This window comes from Pelodiscus sinensis, chromosome 9, assembly GCF_049634645.1.
Source record: "Pelodiscus sinensis isolate JC-2024 chromosome 9, ASM4963464v1, whole genome shotgun sequence".
Taxonomy (NCBI): Eukaryota; Metazoa; Chordata; order Testudines; family Trionychidae; genus Pelodiscus; species Pelodiscus sinensis.
Window position 1 is genome coordinate 58,125,592 of NC_134719.1, and position 10,329 is coordinate 58,135,920.

The 10,329-nt window shown below is 49.5% G+C and overlaps 1 long non-coding RNA gene across 2 annotated transcripts in view; it reads left to right on the forward strand.

Annotated features, from left to right (window-relative positions):
• Nucleotides 1-9,114, forward strand: part of LOC106732277 (uncharacterized) — a 46,764-nt gene extending 37,650 nt beyond the window's left edge. For both annotated transcript variants that reach the window (XR_012906037.1, XR_012906039.1), the window contains one exon: nt 8,310-9,114. This is a non-coding gene — a long non-coding RNA (uncharacterized LOC106732277). The remainder of the gene's footprint in view (nt 1-8,309) is intronic.
• Nucleotides 9,115-10,329: the final 1,215 nt, after the last annotated feature.

The following is a 10,329-nucleotide window of genomic DNA, read 5'->3' on the forward strand; positions in this document are numbered from 1 at the left end:
AGAACCAGGAGGGGCCAGGTGGGGCGGCCCCCGCCCCATGTCTCAGTGCTGCACACTATAGACAGAGCAGTAGTTAGAACATAGGACTCCTTCCCACACAACCCAAGCCCTGAGCTGTGGGTGTTTTTCCCCCAGTTAGCTGTATTAGGATTAGCTGGTGTGTTTTATTTATTTTGGCTCAATAACTCATTTAATCTGTTTTCACTTGCAAACACATGCATCCTAATTTTTATACTTAATAAAAACACTTTTGCTTATTATCAAGCCCAGGTTAAATAATTGTCGTTTGGGTGGGAGCTAGGCTTGCCAGATGCTTTCAACAAAAATCCCGAACATGGCAAACTTGGTTGAATACAAAACAAAACCAAAAAATGGGAGACCAAAGTAGTTGAGGGGAAAAAAAAAAAAAAAAGGTCGCCGCACCTTTAAATAGCCCCGTGTGCCTCATTCCCCTGCCAGACGAGGCAGGGAAAACAATCCCCACCGGGCTTCCGTCCGAGGGAAACAGGAAATACGGGACATTTCACATATCCGGTAATTTCTGGTTTTTTTTTTACCAGACAGGGGCAGAATACCGAATAGTCCGGGTGAAAAATGGAAACACGGCAACCTTAGTGGGAGCAACCACTGTGCATCTGTCTCTTTCATCAGTAAAGAGAACAAACCTCTTAGGAGCTTTCTCTGTGTAAAATGTTAGCCTCAGGCTCAGGGGGAAAAGAAAGCAGGACAGTAGGGGGACACAGCTCTGCCCACACTAGTAAATATAATACCCATGGTCATTCAGGCTGCAGGTGCAGAGGCGACAACAGGGCTCAGGCAGTTGTACCACTTTGTCATGAAAACCTGCCACGTGGAGAGAAACGTGTCTTCATCCAAAGGCCCACTTGGGGATGGGGAGCTGCGCTCTCCCAAACTCCCCCTTACCTTACATCCTGTGAACACCTTCAGCCTTCAAGACTTTGTGGGGGAACTGGCTCCGTTGCTCTTTGTGTGCGTGCGATGTGCCATTGGGTCTATGCCTCTTGGCCTATGTGAAGGCCCAGAATTTTGGCTAGGGTTTGGCTCAGAATCTCTAGTGTGCTGGAATGATCCCAAGGCAAAAGCTGCATGAGCTCATGAGCTCAGCACATCTGGCTTGCTGTTTCCATATCACTGGATGAGCAAAACAGCCTCTCTTCGCCCTCTTACCTGTAGGAGAATCAGCTTCATTAGGCAGCAGGGCTGGGTTTGGTTGCTCGCTTGCCCAGGCTTGTATGTTTGTGTGCTTGAGGAAACCGCTGTTCAGAACCCACATTGGCACTGATAACAGACTATGAGGCCCACAGTCACAAGCCAGCCAAAATGCTGTTGCCCCATCTTGTCATTTAACCCAGGCAGCTAGAAGAAATGAGCTTGTGCCTTGACTGGAAAGTCTAGTGAATGGACTTAGAGGACGTGCAGCATGCACAAAACCGCATCTTACAGGCTGGGCAGCGCTGGGGAGGCTGCATTCGCGAGCAGAAGTGCTGGCTAGACACGGCATCTCAATAATACAGGCAGGTACCGCTCAGCCCACAAAAGTGCAGACTCCCATCCTGCCAGTCCTGGAATGATTTCCTACGCCGTGTGCCTGATCCTTACCCCTTTGTGTCTCTCTGGCCGTGCAAAGGGGGCAGAAACACCCTGAGATAACCTATGAAGGGGCCTCTCCAGTCAGTGTAGAATTGAAACAAAAGCCCTCCCCAGCCCAGATCCCAGTTGCTGGCCCCGGCTGGATGGAGGGCAGGAGGGGGGGAGTGAGGTATGGGAGCACGCTGGGCTGTGACTCTTTGCTGCTTCCCAGGGCACATGGAAGTGGAGTGTAAATAAGAGCAGTCCGGAGAAGGAGATCACATCCTGGAACAGGCCACCCAAACTCCTTGGGAGAACCTGCTTCATTCATAGAAACATAGATCATAGAATCATAGAACTGGAAGAGACCTCAGAAGGTCATCAAGTCCAGCCCCCTGCTCTAGGCAGGACCAATTCCAACTAAGTCAACCCGGCCAGGGCTTTGTCAAGCCGAGACTTAAACACTTCTAGGGATGGAGACTCCACTACTTCCCTAGGTAACCAATTCCAGTGCTTCACCACCCTCCTAGTGAAATAGTTTTTCCTAATATCCAACCTGGACCTCTCCCACCACAACTTGAGACCATTGCTCCTTGTTCTGCCATCTGTCACTACTGAGAACAGCCTCTCTCCATCCTCTTTGGAACCTCCCTTCAGGAAGTTGAAGGCTGCTATCAAATCCCCCCTCACTCTTCGCTTCTGCAGGCTAAACAGACCCAAGTCCCTCAGCCTCTCCTCATAAGTAATATGCTCCAGCCCCCTAATCATTTTGGTTGCCCTCCACTGGACCCTCTCCAATGCGTCCACATCCTTTTTGTAGTGGGGGGCCCAGAACGGGACACAATACTCCAGATGTGGCCTCACCAAAGCCGAATAAAGGGGAATAATGACATCTCTGGATCTGCTGGCAATGCTCCTCTTAATGCAACCTAAAATGCCATTAGCCTTCTTGACTACAAGGGCACACTGTTGACTCATATCCAGCTTCTCATCCACTGTAACCCCCAGGTCCTTTTCTGCAGAGCTACTACTTAACCGGTTGGTCCCCAGCTTGTAACTATGTTTGGGATTCTTCCGTAGGACTCCACACTTGTCCTTGTTGAACCTCATCAGATTTCTTGTGGCCCAATCCTCCAATTTGTCTAAGTCATTCTGGACCCTATCTCTGCCCTTAAGCGTATCTACCTCTCCCCCCAGCTTAGTGTCATCTGCAAACTTGCTGAGGGTGCAATCCATCCCCTCATTCAGATCATTAATAAAGATATTGAACAAAACCGGTCCTAGAACCGAACCTTGGGGCACTCCACTAGAAACCGACCGCCATCCTGACATCGAGCCATTGATCACTACCCGCTGGGCCTGGCCTTCTAGCCATCTTTCTATCCATCTTACTGTCCATTTATCCAATCCACAATCCCTTAACTTGCTGGCAAGAATATTGTGGGAGACCGTATCAAAAGCCTTGCTAAAGTCAAGGTATATAACATTCACTGACTTCCCCATGTCCACCGAGCCAGTTACTTCATCATAGAAGCTAATCAGATTGGTCAGGCACGATTTGCCCTTTGTGAATCCATGCTGACTATTCCTAATCACTTTCCTCTCATCCAAGTGCCTCGATATGGATTCCTTAAGGATCCCTTCCATGATTTTTCCAGGAACCGAGGTAAGACTGACCGGCCTATAGTTCCCTGGATCGTCCTTCTTCCCTTTTTTGAAGATGGGCACTACATTTACCTTTTTCCAGTCATCCGGGATTTCTCCCAATCTCCACGACTTTTCAAAGATAATAGCCAAAGGCTCCGCAATGACATTTGCCAAATCCCTCAGTACCCTCGGATGCATTAAATCTGGGCCCATGGATTTGTGTACGTTTAGCTTTTCTAAATAGTTCCTAACTTGTTCTTTACCCAAGAAATACAGAAATAACACCCCTCCCCGACCGCACACCCCTAGTTGTCACCTCCTAACACAGAGAACCCATACAGGGTATCACCAAACAATGACAACCCATGCTCCAGAGGGGCTGTGCCCTGAAATAAATCTTTCCTGAACCCCCTGCTTTTGGCCTTCAAACAACCCCCCTCCCCATCTCTCCAAGTGCATCATCAGAAGCAAGCTACCCATAGCCCAGAACACACCAACTCAAAGTGGCACTAGACCCTGCCAGAACAACAGGTGCAAAACACTGCAGACACAGCTCCACTGCGACAGTGATCAACACCCCCCACCACACACCTCCCAAGCTCCAGGGGCCCTACACATGCCTCTCACAACAGGGGGTGCACCTCCTCCAGAGCACTAACCCACCCAGTAACAATTCTGGGGCTGAAAGCAGACAGCCACTGCACTCTCGAATGAACTCACTCAGGAAAATGATCAAAGGAAAACCCCACCCGATCACCTGTGGGTGAACACTTTTCACAAAGTGAGGACTCTGCCTGACCTCTCTCAGTTCTCATCCTCAAAGGAAATCAGTATATCGCCTTCAAAAGACAAGCCTATGAGCTTAAACGCCATAAAAATCATGGACTGAATAGAAACACTGGATTTATGGCGGATTATAACAATTTATACTCCACTAACAATCTCCTCTGCCTTTCCCTCTCCCCTTTCCGTTTCCCTCTAAGAATGGGGGGTTGTTAAAGGGCCACTCCACCACGAATGGGCCCTTGAAATATGTGTTGTTGACTTATACTAAACAATCTGATCCACCCTGCATTTAGCTGACACTCTGAGGCCAGGTCTACAGTGGTGGAGAAAATTGATGCAAGATATGCAACTCCAGCTATGTGAACTGCATGGCTGGAGTTGACATAACCTGCATCCCTTTTCTGGGGTGGTCCCACAGTGGGAGGTTGACAGGAGAAACTCTCCCATCGACTTCCCTTACTCCTCCCCAGTATCAAACCCGAAACTCCTCACCCTCAGAGTTTGATTTAGCGGGTCCTTACCAGACCCACTCAATCGAATGCCAGAAGATTGATCTCTGCAGTATTGATCTTCCCAGAAGTGTAGATGTGCCGTCAGTAAGTTTCCCAGACCTGAAACAGAACTCGCTGTAAGCTCAAAAGTTTGTCTCTCTCACCCACAGAAGTAGGTCCAACAAATTATATGACCCCACCCACCTTGTCTCTCTGTGTAAATGCCTCAGGCTCAATAGGAGAATTTGCTTGAGAAAAGACTGAATAAAATAATTGGCATAAGAACAAAATCGACGTTAGCAGCAGCTTCCAAATTGTGAAAATTGAACGTAGCCATGTCACCTTTCACCAAAGACCAACTCCAGTGCCTACAGAAGTCAATGAGTGCTTTATTATAGCTTTCTTTGGACACTGGCTCTCAAATGGGCAAGATTCTCTTTCCAATTTTGCACAACGGGTCCTGCACTGCAGCCTATCTCAATCATAAAATTGGTTAGCTTTCTATTGAAAAATGGGTTCCTTGACCAATGACCAATGACCATGCCAGCTGGTCACCAGCGGCCCCCTTTTGAAAAACCAAATTCTCTTGGGATGTGAAAAGTTTACATTGTTTGTTTAAAACACTGCAGACTTTTCACATCCCAAGAGAATTTGGTTTTTCAAAAGGGGGTCCTCTGGTGACCAGCTGGCATGATCATTGGTCATGTGGATTTCTTATGGGAAAGGCAATTTCTTTCCCTTCCATGCCTCATCTGAGCACGCATTTCCTAGAAAAGCAATAGATGGCAGTGGGCGGTGTTTTGGATGTGGAATTTTCTGTTGCGTCATTCCTCACTGATCTCCTTTGGCTGGAAATTGAACAAAATTGATTTTCTTGCAACTGCTACTGTTGTAGCTAAGAATAAATCCTTCTCTGTGAGTGAAACTTATGCATAAAGAAAGGGCCAGCACAACGTCCGGGCACTCCCTAGATCCACTTAATCCTGCAAAAGAGGGCAAAAGCAGTGCACAGATCCTCTCCGTGGTGGGGAATTTCAGTTTCCTGGCTTTGAGGAAGTGGAAGGGCACAACAACAAAGACATCCTAACACACTCTAACGTCCTGGGCATGAAACGGAGACATCTGACTTAGCATGCAAAATAGCCACAACTTGCCTATGGTTTTTTGATTCAGCCTGTCATATGACAGATCCTCAGCTAGTTCTGTGTAACAGACAAGTGCGTTAGCGTATTTCACACAATGGGCAGATTCACTGGGCTGGCTCGTCCATTAGGCAATACTGACTAGTCACAGTTTATCCAATTAGGGGTAACACGTGTATGTTGTTATATCTCATGGGACAGAGAGGAAAGCCAGTGAAGAGGGAGGTGCTCGGGAGGAAAAATGAGTTCAGATTGTGTGGTGATTTTTAAAGATGCCCCTTAATATCGCAGGTACACACCCACACTTGAATTGGCGTGGACTTTCACCCCCCCCCCCCACAATCTCTCTGGAAATTACACTCTGGATTTGCCGTGGAAATGCTGCTTGCTTAGCCTTTCCCTAGCAGCCTGGTATGAATTTGTAAGGCATGCTCCCTGAACTCTGAATAAATCGATGATCCTCCACACAAAGGCACGTCCCACTTTTTTCTCACCTTTCCCCTTTTTTTATTGGGCAGCATGGGTGGTGGGCGAAGGTGGGACTGGGGGGGGTGTCAAGCCCCCATTCCTTACCCCTTCTACTGAGGCCCCACTCCCCACGGGGTCCAAGTTGCCTCCCCACCGTCCACCCACCTGTCACACCCACCCCAGGTTGGAAAGGGCAGGCAGTATGGGTCCTCAGCCCACAGAGAGGGCGGACAGTCAGGGGCCAGCAACACTCACACCCAGTATGCCTAGAGTAGGTGTTCTGGGGGCGGAGTGTGGGCAGGTCAGGCTGGCAATTTGGGAAGGCAGAGCCTTCCCCCGGCCTGGCACACCAGCCGCCTGCGTTGGTCAGGCATGATACACCAGCTAGGGTATATAGTATCCACCTACATATGAGTACTGCCTAACAGACCAGTTCCCAGAATTCCTTTGGCTTCCCCCTTCATTGATTGATTCAGAATCTGGGCAGACAGGGCAGGGTCATGGGGTATAAAAGACACTGGGACACGAAACCCAGTAGCCCTGCTGTTGGCTATTCATAAGCCCCCCAGTGGTGGTTTCTCCTGGAAAGGAATGATTGCAAGGGGGAGGGGAATACAAAGCAGAGCCCAACCAATCCTACAAGAAGAGAATACTGGTGTCGGCTTGGGTGAGCTGAAAATGTGACCGATCTTAAACCGTTACATTCTCACAAGGTACGTCTAGTGGATTCTCTGCATCTTACATAGAATGTGCTTTAAGACAGCTGCCACTTTGTTGTTGAGAAATTAAACCCCATCAGCTCCTCTCCCACTGAATCCAACAGCCGCCATTTCTGTGAGTCACCAACCAAAACACACGTTTGGGTGCTCCCCTTCCCTTGATTCCTCTGAGTCAAGCAGCTGTTGCACCAACACTGTTCATGCAGCTCTCCCCACTGCTTCTCATATCACCCAGCTTATCAGGCACATTGGCTAGAGGAACCCAAGGAAACACGAGCAGGCAAAGGAAGCGAAACGCCATTGCCCAACCTCTAAGAGGCTATGAAAAACACCAGGGAATTATGAGAAATACGTTTGATTAAAAGCACAGTGGATGTGGCAGATCCCTTTGACCACTTCCTGCTTTACAGTTGCCTCGTGCTGATTGTCTGGCACAACCCATGGAGTCCTCTGTGGTTACATGCCAAGCTGATCCCGGTGTTTCCTGTTTAGCTCCTAACTGAGTGTCTAAATTAGATTTGACTGCATAATTCTTTACAGCAGTTTCCAGTCAAATTGGATTGTGCTGACATCCATATTCTGATTTTTTTTTTTTTGGTCTTTCCCCTGGCTGATGCATTAGACCTTTCCTACCATTTCCCCTTTCTCGAGATCTGCACGCATGCAGTGTGCACGCGTGTTCCTGGGATGATGGTGATAAGTAGAGATGCCTTAAAGGGGCTTCCAGGATGCTGGCAAGAGGTCTGGGCAAGACAGAGGCCCCCCTGAAGTCAGGGACTGGAGGCGAGTTGGGATCTTGGTGCCTGGATCTAACAGAGGGGAGAGTTCTGCCCACCAAAGCCATGTTTGCAGGATCTCGCACTATTTGGCACATCTGAGCTCTCCCAGCAACGTATGTGGCCGCCTGCTTCCTTCCCTTGATGTGACATAATTCCAAAGCCCTGACAGGCACCCTACTGCAAACAGAGCTGGGATTGAGCTCCGAGCTCTCTCTTTTGTTGAGGGATAGCTGGCCCACAACAAGGTTTTGTCCCTTTAAATCACTCTCCCCCCAATACAGGTTGAATCTCACCAAAATTCAGCCAACAAGCTAGTTAGTGGCAAGGAGGGAACCACGCAGTTGCTATGGCAATACTGCCTTTTCAGGGGGACAGAACTGCTCCTTTGCTAGCCCTCACCTATATGGGAGGCTCTGGTTCCACTCCTATGGTCTGAGCCTGAACTGGGCTGATGGCTGAGAATACAAATTGCCCATGGGGCTCTACGGAAGCCCAGTTTGCTGCAGCTTCCTGCCGGCTGCTCTCCTCAGAGGACCGGGAACGAGAAAGGCGGCCTTCATTTGAAAACCCGTCACGTGTTTCCTCTTATTTCCTCCTCCCCCACACAGCCCTTTCTGCATTCAGCGGCCGCCCGCCTCACCTCTTCCCCGTTTAACCCACTGCTTTCTCTTTCCCATCTCTCTCCAGCCGAGGTCTATCACCTTCTCCATGACCCTGCTCTCCCCTCACAGCCTGCAGCTCTGGGTGCCAAAGAGAACCCGCTTCGGTTACAAGAAGTAAAGAGTGTGGGCATGGATCGACTGCAACAACCAGCACATGAAAAACGAGTCCTGGGCATTAGGCCTGATCCTCTTCTCACGCACGATGCCCTGTACGTCTGGAGTAACTTGATTGCAGGCACAGCCACTGATGTTACACTGATGGCAAACAGGGAAGGATCAGAATTAAGCCCTAGGTGCCTTGTGTGTATCTTCTACCACCACTCTCGGACACTGCATGCCACAGCATGTCTGGAAATCCAGACTCTCTGTTAGGAGAGGTCTCCACTGAAAGCACCTCTTCTCCCGTCACAGTAGTCCATCCACCTCAGCGAGAGAGGCAGTAGCTATGTCAACAGGAAAAGATCCCCCACCCTCATAGCGCTGTCTACACCAGGGCTACATCCAAGGCTGGACCGAGCCATTCTGGCACCCCAGACAGACTGTTTAATTGCGCCCCGGGTTGGGGGAGAGCGCATGTGCGGCCCCACCCCTGCGCCGGGACGTGGGGGAGGGCGCATGCATGGCTCTGCCCCCACCCAGCACTGCATGCCCCTTACAGCTGCTATCAGGGGGACAGGGTTAGGGTTAGGGTTAGGGTTAGGGTTAGCCCAGCTAGCCCATGCCTTAATCCAGCCCTGGCTACATCACTCCGGCATTAGGGGAATTTTTCACACCCCAAAGGGTATGTCTAGACTGAATCCTTCTGTCGGCAGAGGGATGCAGATTAGGCAGGTCGACATTGCAAATGAGGCAAGGATTTAAATATCCCATGCCTAATTTGCATAAAAATGGCCGCCACGTTTTGCCGACTTAGCACTCTGTTGGCAAAAAGCGGCAGTCTAGAGGGGGATGTGTCGAGAAAGAAAGCCTTTTTCGACAGATTCCTTGTGCCTCCTGCAAAGAGGTTTACAGGATCTGTTGAAAAAGGCTTTCTTTCTCAACAGATCCCCCTCTAGACTGCCACTTTTTGCCAACAGAGTGCCAAGTCGGCAAAACGTGGTGGCCATTTTTATGCAAATTAGGCATGGGATATTTAAATCCCTGCCTCATTTGCAATGTCGACCTGCCTAATCTGCATCCCTCTGCCAGCAGAGGGATGCAGTCTAGACATACCCTGAGTTGTACCAATATAAGGCTGTAGTATAAACCTGGCCTTAGCAATAAAACATCCGAGTTGGTCCACGACTTTCAGAGTCCCCTGATTTCTTACTATTGCCACCACGCTGAGCAAGGGCTGTCATCTGTATGAAGGGTCTTGATTTGCGGCCACCACAGACAAGGAGAGGCCCTGGTCCTGTGGAAGGACAGAACCCAAGCAGTGGATTGTGTGAGCAAAAAGGAATCTCCTCAGATCATCCAGTAGGCTGGAATAGGATGGCGCCTATGCAAAGAAGCACTGAAAATCTGAGTCTTGCACAAGGGACTCAGTGACAGAGTAGGCCCTACCCCACTCACACCACACCAATCTTCTGACATGTTTCCCCACTCCTCCAGCTACAACCTCTGGGCCCCTCCCACATGTAGGGTGGCCAGATACCTTCATAAAAAATCCTGAACAGGCAGGGAAAAATTGGTTGAGCAAAAAAAAAAAAGAGGTCGCTGCGCCTTTAAATTACCACACTCCTCACTCTCCCTGCCCTTGCAGATGCCACCAGCCATCTTTCTGAGGGAAAAAAAAGCCGCTGCACCTTTAAATTACCGTGCTCCTCGCTCTCCCCGCCCTCGCAGACACCGCCAGCCATCCGTACGAGGAAAACAGAAAATACCAGATATTTTACATGTCCGGTATTCTCTGTTTTTTTTTTACCGGACAGAAGGCCAAAATACCGAACTGTCCAGGTGAAAACCGTACACCTGGCAACCCTACTCACATGCTCTGGCCCATCTCAAGGACCCACCACTAGGCTTCGTACCTCAAGCTGATCACGTGGTTCATTTGGCACACG